Source organism: Macaca mulatta, chromosome 15 (genome assembly GCF_049350105.2).
Source record: "Macaca mulatta isolate MMU2019108-1 chromosome 15, T2T-MMU8v2.0, whole genome shotgun sequence".
NCBI lineage: Eukaryota > Metazoa > Chordata > Mammalia > Primates > Cercopithecidae > Macaca > Macaca mulatta.
In genome coordinates, this window is record NC_133420.1 from 37957967 (window position 1) to 37978034 (window position 20068).

Consider the following 20068-nt stretch of genomic DNA (forward strand, 5'->3'; position numbering starts at 1 on the left):
ACATCATAAGTCTTGAAAAAATGTTAGCCATTCCTATTTTTCTAAGGTTTTTTCCAAGAAAGTTTCTGAGAGCCTAGTCAGGTACTATCACATTGCCCCTAGAAAGGCTGGTTTCCATAAAATAATAAAATAAAACAATATAAACTAAAACAAAGCAGCAGTTTGGGGAGGGAGGAGGTTAACTCCTAGAGGACAAGTTGATCTCACCTGTAGCTGCAATGAATGGCTACCTTGATGGGATCCTTTGGGGTGAACCACCAAATGACCTTTCTCTAGCGTTTCTCTGGCTCTGTTACAGATAGACGCTGGAGAATGCATTACCATTCTGATGATACTTCTTTGGGCCTACAATGCATTTTTCCCGAGGTTTCAGATGGAAATACTTAAATAAGCACCATTAATGCTGGGACTCCTACTTTTCCACCAGCTCTACTCTGGGCCAGTTCTGTGCCGGAAGTTTCACACATGCTATGTCCAATTTTCACTGCAAGTCCCCTTGGTGGAAACTACCTGGCAGCTGGCTGAGCTCCAGATCTTAAAAGAATGAGAGATGGTGGCACTGAGGCAGGCATGGGGATGGCAGGATGGAAGTCTACTAGACGCTAGGCACTGCACCGGGCACCTTGTTTTTGCTATTTCAATGACCTTTCTCAGTGGTTCTGAGAGGTGGAACATTATTCCCGTTTTGCAGATGAAGAAACTGAAGCTTAGAGAAATAACATGCCTGGATCCTAAAGCTAGTAACTGCTGGCTCCAGGATTTGAACTGCAGAATGATTCCATTTTTCATGTCTCCTTCTGTCTTATAGAAAGGAAAATGGTAAGGGTGAAGTGGATGACCCCAAAAATGTATTTGTGACTTCATCATTCCTTGGAGATAATGAAAAGGAGAGGTATAACAGTCCCGGAGGAGTAATTAGTGTCCAACTTCTGCTTATCAAAAGTTTGCCAGGAGGCTTGGTCCACAAGATTCCAGGATTCGTTTGTTCACTTGTACACTCCATCAGCATCAACTGTTGGAGAGTTTGCTAGTTTCCATCTAATGTCTATCCTTTCTTTCTTTGCAACAGAATCTCAATCTTATTTGCAATGACAAAATACCCAACTGAAAGATTATATTTCCCAGCCTCCTTTTTAGATGTGTCCAAGTGACTGAGTTCTGCCCAATGAGATCTAAACAGATTGTGTGAAGTTTTCACGAAGGCATCTTCTTAAGGGAAGCTTATTCCAAATGATCACCCTGCTTTGCACCCTCCTCCTTCCTGAACCCCCCTGCTCCAGGAAGGACAGCCAGAATGCCAGCAGCCACCCTGGATAGTGAGGAGGATTTGCAAATGGAAGCCACATTAAAAATGATGGGAAAAACAATATAAGTTTGTATCCCCAATGTCTGCTTTTACTTCAGAGAGGAATGAATGTCCTTCTTGTTGAAACTACTGTTATACTGGGTTTTCCGTGATAAGTAGTCAAACCTGAGCTTAATGGCTATATCTACTGTGTAGAGAGAATGGTTGTAGGCACCATGGGGGATACAGGATGAATCTGTCATGGAAAGTCCATGCTCAGAAAGCTCCCTGTCTAGTAGGAGAGATGAAACAAGGATGGAAGACAGGATAAGAGCAGAGAGAAGTTAGTGAGTGCTGAGATAGTTGGGTGTGTCTGGAGGTCAGGGGCAACACTTGACTAGGGACATCTCCTAGAGAAGGATGTTTTGGGTCTTAACAAGCAATGGGCTAGCAACCTCCATGCAGAAGGAATGACATGGGCAGACCCGTGTGCAGAGCACAGGGCATAATTGTGAAATGGTGAGTTTGTCTGTATTCATGAAGAATGAGTGATTTGACCTGAAAGAAGCTTTGGGGAGGCTTCAAAGGCTGGAGAGTCAGGGAAGGTCATGAGCAGGAGGGCACCTTCATCACCTCATCACCTCATCATATCTGATCATTGACATCTCCCTCCCACTAGCCGAGGCCAGCCTCAGGCTTCTCCCAACTCCAGATCCCAACCAAGAAGAAGAAACTTGATTCCATGTCTTTGCTCTTGTGAATAGTGCTGTGATGAGCATAGGTGTGCGTGGTTTTGTTTTGTTTTTTTTTTTTTGAGATGGAGCCTCACTCTGTCACCCAGGTTGGAGTGCAGTGGTGTGATCTCAGCTCACTGCAACCTCTGCCTCCCTGGTTCAAGTGATTCTCCTGCCTCAGCCTCCTGAGTAGCTGGGACTGCAGGCACGTGCCACCATGACCAGCTAATTTTTGTATTTTTAGTAAAGATGGGGTTTTACCATGTTGGCCAGGCTGGTCTTGAACTCCTGACCTCAGGTGGTCAACCCATCTCGGCCCCCAAATGTGCTGGGATTACAGGTGAGATCCACCACACTCGGCTGCATGTGTTTTTATGGTAGAATGGTTTATATTCCTTTGGGTATATATCCAGTAGTGGGATTGCTGGCTTGACTGATAGTTCTGGTTTTGGTTCTTTGAGGAATCACCACATTGCTTTCCACAATGATTGAACTAATTTACACTCCAGCCAGCAGTGAGTAAGCATTGCCTTTTCTCTACAACCTCGCCAGCATGTTATTTTTTTTTACTTATTATTATTTTTTTAAACAAAAATCCCCTTTAATATGGGAATCTTCAAGCATATACAATATTAGAGAGAATGGCATAATGAAACCCCATGGCCCCATTGTCTGACTTTAACAATGATCAACTCCTGGCTAATCTTGATTTATCTACACTTTTATTTCCAGAATGTTTTAAAATGTTATATATTGATTGATCCATAATAGCCATTTTGACTGGTGTGGGATGGTATCTCATTGTGGTTTTGATTTGCATTTCTGTAATGATGAGTAATACTGAGCGTGTTTTTATATGTATTTTGGCCACATGTATGTCTTCTTCTGAAAAGTATCTGCTTATGCCCTTTGCCCACTTTTTAATGGGGTGGTTTGTTTAAGTTCCTTGTAGATTCTGGATATTAGATCTTTGTCAGATGTATAGTTTGCAAATGTTCATCAATGGCAGACTGCATAAAGAAAATGTGCCACATATACACCATGGAATACTATGCAGTCATTAAAAAGAACAACATCATGTCCTTTGCAGGAACATGTATGGGAATGGAGGTCATTATTCTTAGCAAACTAACGTAGGAATGGAAAACCAAATACCACATGTTTGCCCTTATAAGTGGGAGCTAAATGATGAGAACAGATGAACCGAAAGAGGGGAACAGCACACACCGGGGCCTACTTGAGGGAGGAAGATAGGAGGAGAGGGAGATTCTGAAAAAAAAGGAAAACCTATTTGGTACTATACTTAATACCCAGGTGACAAAATAATCTGTACACCAGATCCCCAAGTCACGAGTTTACCTGTACAACAAACTGGCACAGGTACCCCGAACCTAAAATAAAAGTTAAAATATTTTAAAGAATACAAAAAAGAAGGAACTTATTTCACTACTGGTTCTTGTAAACTTTGTAGTGGCTGGAGCCCCATCTTTCACTGTCCATTCCTTTTTTAAAAAATACATTTAAAGTTTAAAAAAATTGTGGCAAAATACACATAGCATAAAATTTACCATCTTAATCATTTTTAAGTGTGCAGTTCAGTGTCTTTAAGTACATTCACATTGTGCAACCATTACCACCATCCATCTTCAGAACCCTTTTCATTTTCCTGAACTGAAACTCTGTGCACATTAAACAATCACTCCCCATTCCTCCCTCTCCCTACCCACTGGCAAGTAGCATCTTACTTTCTGTTTCTATGAGTTTGACTACCATAGGTACCTTATGTAAGAGGAAACATTTAGTGTTTGCCATATTATAACAGGCTTATTTCACTTAACATAATGCCCTTAAGATTCCTCTGGCATTGTAACATGCACCAGAATTTCCTTCGTTTTCCAAACAATATCCCATTGAAGGTATAAACCACATTTTGCTTATGTGCTTATCCACTGATGAACACTAGGCACTTGGATTGCTTCTACCTCTTGGTTATTGTGAATAATGCTGTTATGAATGTGGATTTACATGTTCGGGTCTGTGCTTTCAATTCTTTTGGGCATATACCTAGAAGTGAAATTGGTGGATCGTATGGTAATTCTTGTTTAATTTTTTGAGGAATGGCTGTACTGTTTTCCATAGCGGCTGCACCATTTTCCATTCCCATCAAAAGTGGTGAAGGGTTCTGATTCATTATATGCGCTGTGTGTGTTTTCTTTAATAGTAGCCATCCTAATAGTTATGAGGTGGTTGCTGTTCATTCTGTTAGAAAAATTGATGTAACCATTGATTGGAAAAACAAAAACAAAAACAAACCCAGCATCTTGAGAGACTGTGGATTCCAATGAGCCTCAGAAGCTCCTGAGAATCAACCGATAACAGCAGCCCACCAAAAAGCAGCAGAAAATCCCAAAGGGCAGCCAAATGAAATATCTTCACTCCTTTCCTTCCAAAGAGCAAACACTCCCTGAATCTAAAGAAAACATTTCTGCACACACACCAGACTATTGAAGCCAGTGTGTGGAAATGCTTCTGCTACATTCTGAAGGTCTCCTTCCATTTTTGGCCTCTGGAAGAGGAGTTCTATTTTGCCTTCTCAGTGGCATAGTAACAACCACATAATTCAAAAATAAGTTTTCCTGTGCATTTCCTTGTTGAATCTTGCACATTGAGCTTTTTTTTTTTTTATATTCATGCATTCTTTCTTGATGCTTAAATGTTTTCTTTGAAATATCTACTGTATTGGTTTGTAAATTAGATAGTCTTCTGTAATAAAATACTATTTGTGCAAAAAAAAAAATCTTTATACAGTGGCTGTTGGGAAGGAACTGGAGGGGCAATGTGGGAGGGAGAGAGCCCTATTGGAAAGGTGTTGCAATGAGCTGAGGGAAGAGTTGCAGCCTGGCTAGGGTGGTGGCAGTGAGGACTCATGGGGAGGGAGGTCAACAGACATTTCAGAGACAATGTGCAGGACGTAATGCACAGTCACTGCTCAGGTCTGAGGGATGAGGAGGAGGCAAGAATGACTCCCATTTTTCTGGCTTCATGGAGAGAGAGGTGGAGAGTCAGGGAATAGAGCAGAGGGGACAGTGTTGACTTCCATTTAGCCCTTCAGGGCCCTGCAGGCCACCTGAACTTTCAGTCGTGTTCAGTGAGACAGGAGCCTGGGTTTGGAGGAGTGAAGGGGAAAGGAAAGTTGGGGGATGGATTGTAATGGGTCTTGGAGGTGGGCTTTGGTGTGTGGGTGTGTGAGCTTGACTCTCGGGGCCAGAAGGTGCATGGTGAGGTGCAGGGTGAGAAAACATAGCTCTGCACTGGGCCAGGCCACTGGAGGTGGACATGAACATGGAATCCTAGGTCTGAAGGGGCCTTCATCCAGTCATTCCATGGTGCTGATGGGGAAGCCAAGCGACTGCCCAAGGTCTTTCAAAGGATTGGCGGGAGAGCAGGGACTGGAACCCAGGTATCCTGACTCCTGGGATGGGAAGGGCTGGCGACCTCTCCATTCCTCAGCCCTTCCTGATGTCCTCAGGGCATCCCATCCCCACATCCTCCCACCCTACTTCCGAGTATGCCCATTGTGGGCTAAGGCCCCGTGCCTGCTTTTGACTCAGAGTGCCCTAACTTCGAGTCCTGTTTCCACTCACAAGCTGGAAGGCTTGGGGTGGTGATCTTTGCTCTGAACTTCATTCTCCTTAACTTCACTTTCCTCAGTGATCACGTGGGGTCACTGATGCTTCTATCCTAGGGTGGGCTCGTTTAATGACATAAGGCACGTTAGAGGGCTGGCAGATTGCTTGGCACCTGTGAACACTCAGTAAACAGTGTTGAAGTTGGGTCATTTCAGAGTCAGCCTGGACATCATCTCCTCCAGGAAGGCTTCTTTGGTCCTCTCCCCCTTAATCACACAAGGTCAGGTAAGATCACCTTCCTCTATGCCCCCAAAGCACTGAATTGGGCCATCCTCTCTGTCTGTCTGTTTGAGAACAGGGGCTGATATTTAGCAGTATAGTTTAGTTCTGGCATCTTAGAGATCTGAGTTCAAATCCTATCTCTGCGACTTCTTATTTGTGGCATATGGAACAAGTCTTTTAATACCTCTGAGCTTCAGTTTCCTCATCTACAAAAGGGAAATGGTACCAATGATAGCTATCTCTTGGGGTCTTTGTGAGAATTAAATGATAATACATAAACACAGTCCTTAGAATGATGCTTGACACATAGTAAGTGCTCAATGAACGTTAGCTATTTATGCATTATTATTCATCATCACTGCCATTTTTACTTGTAGGCCTATTGGACTGGAAGTTAGAAGACCTGGATTCTGGTCTCAGCTTTTTATTCTGCTGATCTTTATTAAAATTTGTATGTATCTGGGACTCTTTTGGATAAGTGGTTAGGTAATAAACAAATGAAATTTTTAGTGAAGAGAAGCCCTAGCTCTCCCTCGTCTGTGTTATTCACTGGTGCAGGAAAACCCTGGGTGATGCATATGTGTTTGTGGAATGCTCATTTGGGAGTAGACTCTAAAGCGGACTTTGTCTTCCTTCCCATGACCACACAGGTCTCTTTCCTGGGGCTCAAATTCATGGTGGCACCTGCTCCAAGCGGGCTGGGTTCCTATCTCCCTGCTTCCCTTGGACCCTCCCACAGAGGCCCTGTGTGTTTGCAGACACAGCTGAGGCACTTGGCCTGGGGTGCACACCCAACTCGTTAGACCTTGTTCTCTGCACACACGCATATATACATTTTAGAAATGTTTCTCTTAATCATATCTTGAATTAATGCAGGACTCGTTCATTCCCAGCTCTCATTACCCTCTTAATTAACTCGGCACAGATGGAAAAAGTCGGAATTGCTCTAGCCGAGTTGTTCTGCTAGTTTTAAAATGAGATGGCAGATGGGAGGACGAGGTGGAATGGGCCGGCTCGGAGGGAAGAGATGAGTTTCCAAGCTGTCACCGGAGCGTCAACAAACGCTCCATCTGTCGGTGGTAAGGCCTGGCCGAGGCCTCGTGCAAGGAGCTGGTGTTCTGAGGGCCGGCATGGGCCAAAGCTCAGAGGTCCTGGCCACTGCAGGTATCCTGGGGACGTGGCCCCCAGCACCGGGAAGAGCTCCAGGATTTCTGGGGTTCTGATGCTGATGGAGTCCTCCGCCCCAGACCATGAGGGAAACACTCATGTCCCCCATTCCTGTTTTGGAGCCAAGGAAGGGTTTTATTTTCCTTCTTACCTAAAATAGTCTTAAGGAATGAGTTACATCAACTCCACATGGCTGTCAGCGTGAACTTTCTAAAACACACATCACTGCTGCCGGAGACTCATCATAGGCCCCCAAATCCCTCAAGGCAGGGCTGTCCCTGCCAGAGTCTCTAGCCTCTTCCCACCCTAGCCCTCTGCGTGCCCTGCCCTGACAGCAGCCATGCTGGCCTGCCGTGGTCTGTCTTGATGCTGGGTCCTAGCGTTTGCTGTTCCTGCTGTTGGAAACCTGTGCCTCCTCCTCATCCTTCAAGACCAGCTGTATGAAATATCCCCTTAGATTCCTCCCTCTCTCTGCTTCTTGTGCTTCTCCCATCTAAGTGTTTTACAAAATATGCTTTGCTTGTAAATGAATTAATAAACGATTCTTCAGCAACGGCTTATGAGAGGATATTTGACTTGTTCAAGGACGTTTCTCAACCTGCAAAGATCATAGAACCCTAGAATTGAAAGGGATGTTAAGAATCTCTCAGAGTTCACAAATCCTCTCTTATGCATCCTGGTGAACCGAACATTTAGCTTTGTCTCGCATACTCCCAGGGACAGGGAACTCACTGTCTCCTAAGATAGATACCCTATTGATAGACAGGTCTAATTGTTCACTGTTCTCTTGGTTGGACAGGGATCAGACTTTTGTAATAGGCATGGAAATAAAATCTTCTCCCCTGCCCCACCACAGGGAAGTCCTTCAGGGGCTTGACAACAGCACCCAGGTCTTCCCTGAGCTTGTCACCCTCAAAGACAATATGGAAGGCAGAGTCCACTGACTGGTTTCTGATACTCCTGTGAAATGACAGGATCTTGGGATAACTGACCATTTTGTCTTATGTCCCAGAGGTTTGTGGGGTGGTAGACAGATCTTGGACTTTGAAGTCAAATAGACCTGTTCTACTCTTTACTAGTTGTAAGACATCGAACAAGTGACTTAACCTCTCTGAAACTTGGCTTGTTCAGCTGTATAATGGGGGTTGAAACAGATGGTTATTAAGGCCTCTTTCAGTTGTGACTCATGGAGTTCCACATTGCTTGTCTCTGAGCCTCCTGCTTCTAATTCAGGGACTTGTTCCTGTCTCTGACCTCCTGACTCTTGTTCCCTGCCCCTGCCCCCAACCCTCTATCATAGTCCCTGGTTTGTTGCACTAACTCTTTGGCTCCCTTCAGCAGGTTTTAAAAAATAATTCTGTTCTGAACAAATCACTCCCTGCTTCTGTCTTTATGGCTCCCAGCAGTTGCTAGTGTGTGTCCAGGCTCCCTAGAGCGGCCCTCAAGGCTCCAATATCAGGCCTTGTCAGTATCTCCAGCTTTTCAAACAACTCTCCACTTTCTACTCTTCCTTTGGAATTCTCCAAAAGCACTTTCACTCCACGCTTCGCAGACACTGTTACTTCCACCCGCAAACTCCTATTGATCCTGCAAAACCCTATTCCGGTGTCACCCTTAATATCTGAAGCTCTTCCAGACCACTGCCCCCCCCCGAGACAAAGTTCACCATTTCTCTGTACTCCTTTGCAAGCATGATCACTGAATCAATCATGGTGTGTTTCAATAGTCATTTTCTGTGGCTCTTTCCTTTGTAAGAGTTGCAAGGCAGGGAGATGCTGATTTCTTCTCTGTGCCCCTAGCATTGGGGATGGGGCCTGGCAGGTCGAAGTCCCTACCTTCATGACTTTTGTTACTGAACTTTTGATCCCAGTCTCTTTCTTCACCTTTTCCAAGTGAAAATGACAGCGGTTCTTAATCAGAACTTCTTAATGACACCACATTATCCTTCCGAGATGCTTTTACCTCCAGGAACCCATTGATTCACCACTCTAAATTACTATAATTACCACAAATGATAAAATAGCAGCTTTCCCAGTTTTCTTTACCCTTGCCAATTTGCATATGCTAATGTTCTAACATCTCCTTTTGGCCCCCCTCCTGCTGGCTCTTCAGAGACATTTTCTGTAGTTTGTTCACTTGTCCCCCATCAACTAGGACCAGACCAGGGCAAGGAAGAAAGAAGTTCCCAGAAGTTCCTAATCCATTCAAGCAATGGAAGAAATACATTTTCGGTCATTTTTAAAATACAGTAAATACACTGAGGGAAATCTTTGTGCTGCCGTAGGAGAGGACAGGATGGTGCAAAGCAAAGGGCACTGTGGAAATGAGAGGCAGGAGGGACCTGGGTTTAAGGGGCTGCCTCCAGCAGCCCTGGCTGGCCCACCTCACTCTCTGAAGATCCCATTTCTCTTCTGAAAACTGGAGAGCCTATACCCCCTTGAGAGTTTGTAATGAGAAAGAAATGTGGATTCTTTTTGAATTTTTAAAAATTATGGTGAGATGGGGTTTCACCATCTTGGCCAGGCTGGTCTTGAACCCCTGACCTCGTGATCCACCCCCCTCCCTTGGCCTCCCAAATTGCTGGGATTACAGGTGTGAGCCCCCATGCCTGGCCCAGAATTTCCTTCCTTTTTAAGGCCAAATAACATTGTATTATAGGTATGTACCACATCTTGCTTATCTATTCATCCATCAATGAACACTCGAGTTTCTAGAAATATGAATGTACATATTAAAATATCTTCTAAAATGTAAAGACCAGCAAAATTTTAGGAGGTGGAGGTGGTTAGGGCAGTGGGCTTTGGTGCTGCACTTGACTTTGAGACCTGGATGGATATCCTTGAGCTCTAAGCCTCAATGCCTATTGCATGGGGCTGTCATGAGGTCTGCGATCCAAGACATGTCATTGACTTAGCACAGAGACTGGGATTTGAGCATTCATTCTTTTAGTCATTCATTCAACACATTTTTACTGAGCACCTACTATGTTTCAGACACAGCTAACTACTCAGGATAGAACAGTGTGTATCTTGCAGAATGCCTGATGGCAAGAAGGCAAGACAAGTCATGAGCAAATAAGTAAGAGAATGTATATTATGGCGATGATGATAAGTTCTTTGGAGAGAAATGGAGCAGATTAAGAAGGGTAGTGAGTGCTTGTGGGGATGGCTCTATTCGATACAGGGTGAGCTGGGGAGGTCTCCTGAGGACGTGAGAGTTGTGCAAGTGAGCCTGGTGAGGATGAGAGAATAGAAAAGGCGATGACCACAAAGGAAAAGGATGTCTGGAGTGTCCTAAAAACAGGAACATGTCTGGTGTGGCTGGAGAAATTTGAGGCAGAAATTAGCTGCAGATAAAGACAGAGGAGTAGCTGGGGTTAGTGCTACAATGTCAGGTAAGGTGGGGTGAGTGAACTCAGCGGGCACTGAAGAGTTCTGAGCAGGGAAGTGATAGAATCTGACTCATACTTTAAAAGCTATCACTCTGCCTGCTGGGTTAAGAATCAGCTACAGTGGGGACAAGGGTGAAAATAGAAGGACCTATGATTGTAATAATCTAGGCCAAGGATTGGCAAACTTTTTTGTGAAGGAACAAAGAGTAAATATTTTCAGTTTGGAGTGCCATATGGTCTCTGTTGCAATTACTCAGTTCTGCCCTTGGAATGTAAAAGTAGCCACAGATGACATGTAAACAAATGGATGTCGTTGTGTTCCAATAAAACTTTATTTTCAAAAATAGGTGGTGGGCTGGGCGCGGTGGCTCAAGCCTGTAATCCCAGCACTTTGGGGGAACGAGACGGGCGGATCACGAGGTCAGGAGATCGAGACCATCCTGGCGAACACAGTGAAACCCCGTCTCTACTAAAAAAATACAAAAACAAACAAACAAACAAAAAAACCCCAAAAAACTAGCCTGGCGAGGTGGCGGGCGCCTGTAGTCCCAGCTACTTGGGAGGCTGAGGCAGGAGAATGGCATAAACCCGGGAGGCGGAACTTGCAGTGAGCTGAGATCCAGCCACAGCACTCCAGCCTGGGCGACAGAGCGAGACTCTGTCTCAACAACAACAACAAAAAAATAGGTGGTGAGCTGAATTTAGCTGATCCCTGCTCTGAGCAAGATGGTGGTGGGTTGGACCATCAGTGGGGTTGTGAGAAGTGGTTGAATATGGGATACATTTTGAAGGTAAATATCAACAGAATTTGTGTCCAATTGGAGGTAATGTGTGAGAAAGGACAATCAAGAAAGACTTTAAGTTTTACGACCTGAGCAAAAGAAGGTTAGAGTTGCCAATTACTGAGAAGAGAGACTCTATGGATGGAACAGGGTTTTATTTTATTTTTTTGTAAAGGTGTGGAGAGAATTAGAAGTTTGGTTTGAGACATATTGGGTTTGAGATGCCCCTAAACATTCAAGATAGATGTCAGGAGAGAGTTTGAGACTGGAGGAAGGAATTTTGGAGTTGTCAGCACGTGGATGAGATTTGAAGACTTGAAGTTAGACAAGATCACATGGAAAAGAAGAGTGGACAGAGAAGAGAAGGCCTCTGAGGACTGAAATGAGGAGCCACCAGCAAAGGAGACTGAGAAGGAGTGGTCACTGGAGTGGGAGGAAAGCCCAGAGAGCATGTTTTCCTCAGAACAAAGAGAAAGACGTGTTTCATAGAAAGAATAGTCAACTCTGCTAAATGTTGCTGTAGTAGGTTGAACAGTGTTTCCCCTAAAATCATGTCTACCAGGAATCTCACAATGTAATCTTTTTTAGAAATAGAATCTTTGCAGATGTAATTAGTTAAGATAAGGTCGTACCGGATTAGGGTAGACCCTAACTCCAGCAACTATTTTTCTTATAAGAAGAGAGGACACGCAGAGACACAAAGGGAAGAAGGCCGTGCGAGGACAGAGGCAGGTGGAGAGATTGGGGTGATTCAGCTACAAACCAACAAATGCCAAGAAAAGCCAGGAGCTACTAGAAGCTGGAAGATGCAAGGAAAGATTCTTCCCCAGAGCCTTCAGAGGGAGCATGGTCCTGCCGACACCTGGATTTTGGATTTCTAGCCTCCGGAACTGTTACAAATGCATTTCTTTTGTTGAAGTTACCTTCAACAAAGTAATTTGTTACAGCAACCCTAGGAAACTAATATCTGCTGCTGATGGGTTAAGGAAGACCAGGACCGATGAAAGATCTCGAATTTGGCAATGTTGTGGGTGGAGGGTATCATGGGTGACCTTGACAAGCGTTGTTTTCAGTAAAATGGGTGGGGGTGTGAAGTCTGATTAGAGTGGGTTCAAGAGAAAAGGGGAGGAAAGGCATTAGAGACTGGGTATAAACCATTCTTTTATTTTAAAGGAGAAAAAATGGATGGTAGCTAGAGAGGAATGGGAGAAATAAAACATCGTCTAGCATTGATAAGAATGATCCAGCAGAGAGGTGAGAAATGATGATGCAGGAGACAGGGAGACTGAGTGGTGTCCTTGAGGATGGGATCAGTGGACACGTGGGGAAGCTGGAGTGTAGGAGGGTCATCCATGGGAGCAGGAGGGAAAGCAGTGAGTGTGGATGGGCGTGGTTGGCAGATGCGGTGGAGGAACTGTGAGACTTCTTTTCTGATTGCTTCTGTGGTTTTCATGAAATAGGAATCAAGGATATCATCTGAGACTGAGGCTGGGGAGGAGGCAGTGAAGATATGAGTAGAAAGAAGGGATGAAATGGCCAACTGGGAGAACAGGGTGTGATTCTTATTGGGACAATGTCTTTGGCTGACTGGGAGGCCACAGGGCCTGCTTGAACTTAGTGTCTGTGAATTTAGAGTGGGCAGAGTCAGTGGGGTTGTGTGTTTCCCTCTTCGCACATTCAGCTGCTGGGTCCAGGTTGAGAGCAGGGGGATAGTGGATAAAACCAGCAAGGATAGTGAAGCAAGAAAGGAATGAGGAAGGTGAGGGTTGTATCTGTTATCTATTGCAGTGTAACAAACCACTGCAGCATTTGGTGGCTTAAAATAACAATAATTTTGGTTGTGAATCTTTAATTTTTGGCAGGGCTTTTGTACGAACAGCTTGTCTCAGCTCAGCTGGGATGGTTTAACTGGAAAATGGAGGATCTACTTTTAAGACGGTCTAGTAGGTTGATAATGGCCCCCAAAGATATAGGATCTTAATCCCTAGAACCTATAAATGCTACCTTGTTTGGAAAAGGGGTCTTTGCAGATGTAATTAAGTTAAGGATATTGAGATGGGGCAGTTGTCCTGGATTATCCGTGTGACTCCTAAATGCAATCACAAGTGTCCTATAAGAGACAAGCAGAGGGAGATTTGACAGCAGAAGAGGTAGAGGCAATGTGACCACAGGGAGGAGATAGGAGTCATGTAGCTACAAGTCAAGGAATGCCTATAGGACCAGAAGCTGGAAGATGCAAAGAACAGATTCTGTTCTAGAGCCTCCAAAAGAGTGCGGTCTTGCTGACACTTTGATTTTGGACTTTTAGCCTCCAGAACTGTGGCAGAATAAATTTGTGTTGTTTTAAGGGCCACCCCAGTTTGCTGTGATTTAATATAGCAGCCCTAGGGGACTACCGCAGATGGTGAATCACGTGATTGGCAGGTTGGTTCTGCCTGGCATCTGTGAGCTGGATCTGAGGACTGAGGGCTTTCGTTCTCCACATGGGCCTCTCCTGGGGTGGTGGCTGGGTTCCAAGAGAGAGGCAGAAGCTCCCTTGTCTTTTATGACTTGCTTTGATATCACTCATGGCATAGTCATAGCCCCACCTAGAATCAAAGGGAGGAAGCACAGATTCACCTCTCAATGGGAGGGGCGTCAAAGTCAGATAAGAAGGCAATGTGAGATGCACATGCATAAGCAGTACATGTGAGATGGGAGATACTGTTGTGGCCAGTTTTTAGAAAATACAACCTAACAAAAGGTTAATGCAACATGATGATAATGATGGTGGTGGTGGTGGTCGTAGTGATGATGGACTGTGACCTCTTAATTGGGTAAAGAGGGAAGTGGGAACATATGGAATAAAGGGCAGTGAAAATATGGCAGAATTAATGGACCCTAGGACCCAGTGAGGTGGAAGAATCATTGACCTCCGAGTGAACAGAGGTCAGAGTGTGGGATGCTTGAAACTGAGTTATGGAATGAAAACAGTTCTTGTAATGATAAGTTACACAGTGTGACCACAAAGGTGAGTGACTGAGGTGTGGCTTTTGGATGCCAGGAAGTCAAAGAATGATAGACCAGGCTTTTGGGAGGACATCTATGTAGACATTGAAACAAAGTCTGTGTTGAAGAGAGTGACAGTGATTCAGGAGAGAGAATCTCTATGGGCCGAGGGTCAGTGACCTCCTGCAAGCCTGAAGATGACCATGAAAAAGAGAGGGTAATGGTTGCCCTAACATGATGGGATGAGCTTCAAAGGTGGAAGTTTTGGGGAGTGAAACAATGTCCTGAGAGCATCAGGGAGGAGCATCAGTATGAGCGACAGCGGGCGTGTGGGAGAGAAAACAGGTGCTCTTGAGGGAGCTGAGGGAGCAGAGGGTCCCCAGGGAGAGTCAGATTTCATCTGAAGCCAAAAAGCAAATGTTAACTGAAGAAGTGTAGTTGAGAGTAGGAGGGATTGCAGAGCGCATGGTGGGAGGTTTTGAGGCATTGGAGAGAGTAGGGATATAGAGCACAGTGGGGATAAAAGTCTCCAAAAGGGGCAATGCCCTGGAAACCCTTGGCTTCTTAGGGTGACTGATGTGAACCATGATGCATGACATGATGGGATTATATTTTGGGTTCCTAAGGCAGACAGTGATGGTGCATCTGGGCTCTGAGGGATGGAGGGAGGAGAGAGAAAGGGTTAAGACTGTGCCAGGAATCCCAGAGCTCTGGGGTTCCTGCTTTACTCCTGCCCATGGCAGTGGGAGGCCAGAGGAGATGCCAATTATCCAGTAGGACTAGGAGCTCAACAGACATTAGTTATTGCTACCATCGTCATCATTTTCTAGGTTAAGCTGCTGATTTCGTAGATGGGGAGTGGGCATCATTGCACTTGTCACACTGTGTTGTAATTATCTGTTTTCCTGACTTCCCCACAGGATGTGAGCTTCTGGAGAGTAGGGTCTTCATCTTGTTTTCTTGGAATCTATCCCTAGTACCTAGCACTGTGAGCAGCCTAAAATATTTATCAACCAGCATATATTGAAGGAAAAAGTCCCAGAGGGATGTACTGACCAATCCAAGGTCATACAGGAAAAACAGAGCATGGACAAATCATTTGGGTTCCTGATGCTCAATTTTTATTTGCACTCCTGCAGTATCCAAATTCCTCTAATCCTTGTAGTGGTTACTTTCTTCCATCTCTCTCCCCTTTGCCCATTTATTTTTCAGTGAGATCTGCAGCTCCAGCTGGAGTTGGAAGCCCAGAACCTCCATCAATGTTCAAAGCCTCTCTCTTTTTGCTCATGTTTAATCTTCAAAAGGCCCTTTTCTCCCACTGGTGATTTTCCCTGGGGTGCCCTTGGCTGGCCCTACTAAAATAGGAATTGCAGGCTGGCTAAATAGGGATTTTCAGCTAACAGAAGAAATTACTGACAAGGGAGAAAATAGGGGAAAAAGGCGGGTAGATCTGGAGCTTTCTTATCATCTGCATTGGTCTTGGCATTGGGGGCTGCTTAAGTCCATTAGCCTCTGTTAATTTCTCTAGTTCTTTATGGTGAAGGGGATGTAATGGGCTGGAAATAATCCTTAAGTGGGGGTGGTTCACATCCGAAGCTGACAAGCTGAGATAAACCCATTTAGGAAAAGAAGCACATCTTGTCAACCCATCCAAAAAATTTGAGGAATGGGAGGAGAGAATCCCATGGTCCAGTGCCATCCTCTTGTTCACAGACTCCCTTCTGGGATGCTGTCAGCCGGGACCCTAGTGCTCCAGTACTGGTGAGTTCCTGCTTTGTGATCAGCTCAGACACAATGGATTCCATTCCTCAATTTTTCCTCCTGGAAACTTCAGAACCTGGACAGGCACCAGGGACACAGCTAGAGATGAGCACAAAAAGGGAGCATCAATCCTACCATTACAGCGATCCATGGGTGCATGTATGTGTATGTCCATGTGGAGGGTGTGTATGTGTGCATGCGTGTTTAGTGAATGGGTGGGGGATGTAGCTATGAGGGAAGAGAGAGAGACAAAGACAAAAGACATAAGAAGCAGGAACATCAGCAAATGCCAGCATGTGGGAGTCCTTCCACTGGCCTCAAGAGAGAACATCCATGATATGGTTTGGATTTGTGTCCCTGACCAAATCTCATGTTGAATTGTAATCCCCATTGTTGGAGGAGGGACCTGGTGGGAGGTGATTGGATCATAGGGGAGGACTTTCCCCTCGCTGCTCTCATGATAGTGAGTGAGTTCTTATGAGATCTGGTTGCTTAAAAGCATGTAGCCCCTCCCCTCTTTCTCTCTTCCTTCTGGTCCAGCCATGTAAGACACGCCTGCTTCCCCTTCACCTTCTGCCATTATTGTAAGTTTCCTGAGGTCTCTCCAGCTATGCTTCCTGTACAGCTTGTGGAACTGTGAGCCAATTAAACCTCTTTTTAAAAATAAATTACCCAGTGTCAGGTAGTTCTTTATAGCAATGTAAGAACAGACTAATAGAATCAATTTCTTGGAGCACAAAAAAGCAGGAGGGGGATGAAGTCTCAAAGTCTGTGGAGGGAGTGCTGAGGAAAGGAAGTGATTCTCCTTATTGGGCCTCTAGAGCAGAGAATTGGAACTATGTGGGGTAGATGTCACTAGAAGACAAAAAGCAGCACACTTTGGAAAGGCATTTCCTATCATGTTGGGAGTCTCCCGTGGGCTGCTGTGGGGCATAAGCGCCAGTGCCCACAAAGTGTGGACCCTTGTGTGAGGACCAGAGGGCACCACATGGCCAAGTGACCTCCAAGGGCCACCTGGGGCAGAGTGGAAAGCAGGGAGAGAACGTTCAGGGTTCTTCTTTTCCCTCACCTCCCATACACAACCCATGGGCAAGTCTTGTTGGTACCAGAACCCAATTATAGCCCATCCTGTCTGTCGCTTCCAGCTGAGCTGCTAGCATCCTACTCCAAGGCATTCTCTCCTCTCCTTGGACAGCTGTAGTAACCCCTTAACTGGTCTCCTGGCCTCAACTGTTAGTACTCTATGTCTCTGTCTTATAAAATGTAAATTAGATCATGGCTCTCTTTATTTAAAAAAAAAATCATCCAATGGCCACTTGTTAAGATAAAATCCAACTCTATCCAACCCAAGAGACCATGCACCATCCATGTCTACTCACCTCTGACCTGCAGTGAGCAAGGGCCACATCTTTTCTCTCTTCCTCAAACGGGTCCTTTTTATCTCAAGGCCACGGCTCCTGTTGGTCCCTCTGCCTGGAATCCTCTTCCCACAGATCTTTGTATCTTTAATTTTCTTTATTTTTTAGGTTTCAGTTCACCCACCTGTCACTTGCTCACTGGTACTCCCCTCTTATCCCCCAACTGGAGTTAGTCCCCCTTCCCCACCTCTATACCTTTATCTGGTTTTATTTTCTGTTTTTTTTTTTTTTTTTTTTTTAAATTTCCTGCTATTTTAAGTAATCACATGAATGTATTAGTTGGTTTGTGGATTTTCCATCTTCCACTATGAAAATGTGAGTTTTGGGAGAGCAGAGAGCTTGTTCCAGTGCCAGGCATGTAGGAAACTCCCAAGACAGTTATGGAATGAATTAATGAATGAATAAATGAATGAATAAGTCAGGAACACCTGGGTTTGACATCTGGATCTACCACCCACAAGCCGAGTAACTGAAAAGGTTAGTTCACAACCTGGGGCCTTGTGTGTAGAGTGAGGATCATGACATTTACCCTAAGAGTGCCATGTGGCACCAATGCTGTAATTAAGTGAAACTTTCAGCTTAGCACTTGCTTCCAGAAGGTAGTTAATTAAACCCAGTTCCAAAGGAAAAAGAAAAGGCAGGTCCCTTTCCTTCCTGGTTTTCCAGGTGTGGATTCCACATGAGAGGGGAGGATCAGGAAGGTCCACCCTCTCTCAGTAGTACCATTGGGAAGTCTGACCAAGGGGAGGGACAAAGGAGCACCTGTCTTCCATGTGCTTACCTGGCCTCCTAGTCCTGATCTTGTCCCCATTTCCCACCTTGCTCACTGAGTCCCAGACTTTAACCATATCCCTGTTGCCACTCCTCTCCCAGCACCCTCGTTCCTTCCAACGTCTGCTTCATAATACTCAAGCTTCTAATTTAAGCCTAGCACTCAAGGCTCTTTAAATAAAGGTTTCATTTTATCTGTCCAATTTTATGCCTCTGGGCTTTCAGCTGCCCTTTTACTCTGCTCAGGGTGTTGTCTACCTCATCCCTTGCAGTCCAGTTTCAGCCTTCTTTAAACACACTGAGAGCTGGATCATTAGCATGCAAGCAATTAATGTGCTGATTACAAAGTGACCCATTTATATTCCTTAAAGGGTACTGGCAGCAGTTTTACTAGGATATACTTTCAAAACTCACTTGAGTTGAGCATTTCTTTTCTATTTTGATGCTTCTTTTCTGGTAGTATAAACTTTCAGGGCAGGGAAGAGAATCTTGTCTGACTCTCATAACAGAGGGGGAAGTGGGGCCCAGAGAAGTAAAGTGCCTTGCCCAGGTCACACAGCAGGTCGACAGCAGAGTTGTGACTAGAACTGAAGTCTCTTGCCTCTACACTAAGAATTTTGGCTGCAGGGAGCCAGTGGCTGAGCTCAATTTGGATTCAGCTTGGGAAGGAAGCCCATGGTCCAGTCTGGTTTGGCTGTGCCCACAGGCACAGTGTGGATGGCAGCAGCTGGAGGCCATTAGGGGTGTGTGAACCTCTCTTTATCACACCCCCTTCTACAAACATTATCCTTGGAGCCTGCCTCAGCTGGGATGGTGCACCCATGTGTCTGTCTAATGTGCCAGCTTGCATGCCCCACAGCCTCCTCTGAAGCCTCTCTATTTGGGAGGTTTGAGCTGAGCTTTCCACCAGGAGAAAGGGTACCGGGCTGAGTCCCTGATGGTTCTACCCAGGCTGATGGGTTCCTGGGTTCAGCCAGTCTTCTAGTGGTTCTCAAAGGTAGAAGTGCTACCTCCTGTTAGGTATTTTGGTTAGAGATGTGAGTGTTTCTGATTGTCTCAATATTTGAGAGAGCTCTTAGCAATTGGTGGGTGAGGGCCAGGTATGCCCATTATACTGCCTTGTGCTGGTAAATTGCATGTCACAAAGAATCAACTTGAACCCCGTGACACTTTCACATGTCTTACTAGACGTGTGTAAGTGAAAAATCTGTTTATATACGCCTAGAACTTTCTCTGTCTTTATCTATCTATCTATCTATCTATCTATCTATCTGTCTGTCTGTCTGTCTGTCTGTCTGTCTGTCTGTCTGTCTATCTATCATCTATCTACCTACTTATCTGTTTGTATCTATCTATCTATCTATCTATCTATCTATCTATCTATCTACCTACCTATCTATCTAATCAGTCTATCAATGAATGTATATAAACAAAGTATTTTCTGCAGAGTTTTAAAATTCATTTAACTTTCCAGGAATTCAACTACTGGGTAGAACAAGCAAAGACTGTTAATTTGTTTTGTTCAAAATTTCATCAAGAATTGTTCACCATTTCAGAAAATCATGCAGAGGTTGGCAAGGCCGCTGTGAAATTGAAGACACCAATACAATCCCCTTGTCTCAACCTGCCTTTGTTGTGACAAATATAGGAAGGTACTTATTTAGCCCTTATTTCAAAATGTCAGATAGAGAGGCAAATGTGTCAACAATATTCAGTTAAATATTGGTTTCTGTCTCTTCAGTCCCAACGTACTCATTAGAAAGAGGTGCAAACATCTGATTACTTAGGGTGTCTTCTTTGTAGTCATGTCTGAACGTTTACTTATTGAAATATATATTATTTGGTTATAAGTTGTCTCCT

The 20068-nt window shown here is 44.7% G+C and overlaps 1 non-coding gene across 1 annotated transcript; it reads left to right on the forward strand.

Moving 5' to 3' along the window:
* The first annotated feature begins 4486 nt into the window (after positions 1–4486).
* Positions 4487–4558, forward strand: MIR147A (microRNA mir-147a). Its single transcript, NR_032417.1, has one exon. It is a non-coding gene; the product is annotated as a microRNA mir-147a (primary transcript).
* Positions 4559–20068: the final 15510 nt, after the last annotated feature.